The sequence below is a fragment of the Hylobates moloch genome, unplaced genomic scaffold (assembly GCF_009828535.3).
Source record: "Hylobates moloch isolate HMO894 unplaced genomic scaffold, HMol_V3 SCAFFOLD_22, whole genome shotgun sequence".
Lineage (NCBI taxonomy): Eukaryota > Metazoa > Chordata > Mammalia > Primates > Hylobatidae > Hylobates > Hylobates moloch.
The window spans coordinates 41,082,226-41,085,791 of NW_026652297.1; the positions used below are offsets into that span (position 1 = coordinate 41,082,226).

Here is a 3,566-nt window from a genome sequence, read left to right on the forward strand (position 1 = left end):
TTTCTCACCTCTCATTCACCCCTTTCAAGAAACCTAGGCTATAAAAGCTAGGAAGGTGAAGCTATGAAAAACTTAAGGTCATTTCACTTTTTGCTGTTGTTTTTCAGATGGTAAATGTATTAGCATGTTTACAGGTAAAAGAGAGCTCTATTTGGGAGGGGGAATATAGAAAATACAAGAGAGAAGTCCCTGCATTCTGCTGCTGGTAGCAAAAGTGGGACAATTAGACGAGGAACAAGAAAGAAGGAAACAGGATAGTGGGTGTGGATGCAAATCAATTTGTAAGTGTGGGGAAGGAAGCTGAGGGAAACCAAATATGATAGACTTATTTTGTTTAGTCAACTAGGCCTATTTCCTGAGAGAGAGGTGGGATAGAAGACTTCAGAATAATAATGACATTCATACCATTATTATGGTAAAAAAATATGTTTTGGTATAATTTACAAAGACATTCATTATTATTCATAATGAATAAAGGTGAACAGCAACAAGCAAAGGATTATTTTGAGCAGCTCTGAAGACCTACCTATGGTTTTCAAATGGAGTCAGTAGTTCTTATCCTTGCTAGTTCTTTCACTGTGATAAAATCTGCACTTGGCTATTTGGGACAATACTAGAACGAGAGGCCTGCTTCTCCCTCTGATTCTTGAGTTTGGTGCCCCTGAGTGAGTGGGTGGAGGAAACACTCAGATCATTGAATGAAGCTAATTATTTCTCAATGAGTTCCTGAAGGAAGCCTTGGGAACTTTGTCCACAAGGATAACTCTTCTAACTTCATGTGCTTTTCATAGACTTATCCTATCAGATCCCTGCAGAGACTACTTATGAGGTGCTATCCACTGGCTGCCTAGCACCAAAACTGTATAATCAGCTTGGGTCTTCTACCCCATACAATGAAGCTATGTTTTCTTTAGATGCCTCTAGAGTAAAAGCTTCAGACTTTAGTTTGGTCCTGTTCTAATTGACAATCCCCATCTTTCCCCAGTAAAAATCCATGAGTTTTCTCCTCATCTGATTAATACCAGTGAGCAACTCCACCAGAGGACAGAAAGCCAATAGGCTGTTTCCAATAACTGACTCAGCAGGCTCTATTTGGGATGCGATAAGACTGGCTTCTAGAGCCATGAGCTGTTGAAACACAACTGTGGTTTATAGATACTAAATAACAGGTTATTACAGATGAGTGTAAATTTTCTATTTGACAGCTTCAAGAGGTACAGACCATGATGATTAATTATTCTTATGGATTGTGGCTGGTTGATTTTTTGAAGGCATAGGTCCCAATGGGTTGGCATTTTAATTATACACACATTTATATGTGTGTGTATGGTATATGTATGTATGTGTGTATAAACGCACACACACATACACATAATTCAGCCTTTAGAAAACTTGTTAGCTCTTGTATAAGAATGGCAATGGGTTCATTTACCCTTTGGTTGGAATGATGAGCACCACGCCAGGACTGCCCACTCGGCGCTGCTTTGGTGACATAGATTTTGATACTGAAACAGAACAAGTTAAAGGCTTGTTCCAAATGGACATGGCTCTCACAGAACCAGATCCAGGCTCCTAAAACAGACTAATCCTTGCCTTTTTGGTGCAGTTGGAGAAGAAATTGAATTTGAAAAATGTCTGTTATGCAATGCTGAAGACATGGAGAAATAGGCCAAAGATTTCTTCTTCCTTTAAGATGACTTCTGTTCTCGATGGAGTATAATGTTCAGGAAAAGGACCTCCACCAAGTCTAGAAACTAATTTATTTCTGTCAAGAAACTAATTTATTTCTGTTTCTGTAGAGTTTACATTATTTCTACTGCTTATACTTTAGAATGTTTATTTTATGGGGACTAAGGGATTAAAAGAGTGTTAACTAAAAAAATTCTTTTTTTTAAAAGAATTGTTCCTAGAGATAAGGGATTGAGACTGTGGTGAGAAGGTGGTGGGATTCACTCTCTCATCACTGTCAGCCTTGCAGGGGCTGCTGCTGTGAATGAAGTCTTGCTTTACCTCCTGATTTGAATTAATGATGGTTTGACTCAGTTTATAGGTCCGCATGCCTTCATCCACAATTACAAAATCCCAAAAGCTCTGTGAGCAACAGTGGTTTTACAAATGCATGAAAAAAACATATTTGGTGTCAAAATCTGACATCAGTAGAGGTGAGATGATCTACAGTTTCAATTATCTCACTTAGTGTGAATTATTTCCTCCAGAAATATTAGTGCTTGATAGTTACAGAGTGCTCCATCTCCACAATTTGGTCTGTTCTGGTCTATGTAATGTCTAAAATATGAAAAGAATCTGAATATATTACAAAATAGCATCCTTTGCTTGTAAGTAGCTAAAACACTAATTGGGGAAATTTCTAAAAAATGTGATGCTTTCACAACAATCATTTAATTTGGAGGAGAAAAATCAGTTGTTACAGAATTAAAAATCTGTTGTTGAAAGATTATTTCGGAGGCTGCAAGTAACTAAATTTAACCTTTACACTGCTTTCTCAAAATGGTGACATTGTGACTGTAGTTACAAAGAAAGCCCCATATGAAAACATATCATCCGCAAAGATTTCAAAATAAAAAATGGGAACCTGTACTTGTATCCATCCTGTCAAAATGTGAGTGCTGTTCGCCTCAACATTGAATGACATTTGGATGATCTTTTAATCTTTATTTTTCTGTTACCCAGTGGCTCCTAAACTTTACTGCACATCAGAATCACTTGAGCATCTTTATTTTTTTATTTTTAAAAAATTTTATGGAAGGCTTCATGAATTTACATGTCATCCTTGAGCAGTGGTCATGCTAATCTTCTCTGTATTGTTCCAGTTTTAGTTTATGTTCTGCCGAAGCGAGCACATCTTTAAAAAATACTCAATACTCTGCCTCGGCCTCCCAAAGTGGTGGGATTACAGGTGTGAGCCTTCAAGACCAACCTGGCCAACATGGCGAAATCTGTCTCTACTAAAAATACAAAATTAGCTGGGTGTGGTGGCATGCGCCTGTAATCCCAGCTACTCAGGAGGCTGATTCAGGAGAATCACTTGAACCCGGGAGGTGGAGGTTGCAGTGAGCCAAGATCAAGATTGCACCACTGATCTCCAGCCTAGGCAACAAGAGTGAAACCCTGTCTCAATTAAAAAACAAAACAAAACAAAAACTAAAGTCTGGCTACCTTCTCCAAACATTCTGATTTAATTAAGCTGGAATGTGACCGGGCATCAGGGTTAAAATGTCTTCAAGAGACTCAGTGTATAGCAAAGCTTGGGGATTCCTGTTTTAACCCGTAGCAGAGTTACTTCTGGTGACATGTACCTCAATAGAGCAAGTCTAGACACCCTGAGGAATGTTTTCGGACACTTGAATTAAATTATACTGTATAGATACCATGCTTGTGTGAGAGCACCACAAGCTGCTTTGCTTTGTGATGGGTTTTCCATTTGTTGTTTGTTTTTTACATGGGGCTTTCTCTGTAACTACAGTCACAGTGTCACCATTTTATATCATGACAGCACAAAGACCTTTAATTTTCCATCCTAATTATACACTTCATATTTGTGTAAT

General features: G+C 38.2%; 1 non-coding gene across 1 annotated transcript; it reads right to left on the reverse strand.

Moving 5' to 3' along the window:
- Positions 1-2,754: 2,754 nt before the first annotated feature.
- LOC116462199 (U6 spliceosomal RNA) lies at positions 2,755-2,861 on the reverse strand. The gene has a single exon (XR_004246288.1). It is a non-coding gene; the product is annotated as a U6 spliceosomal RNA (small nuclear RNA).
- Between the last annotated feature and the right edge of the window lie 705 nt (positions 2,862-3,566).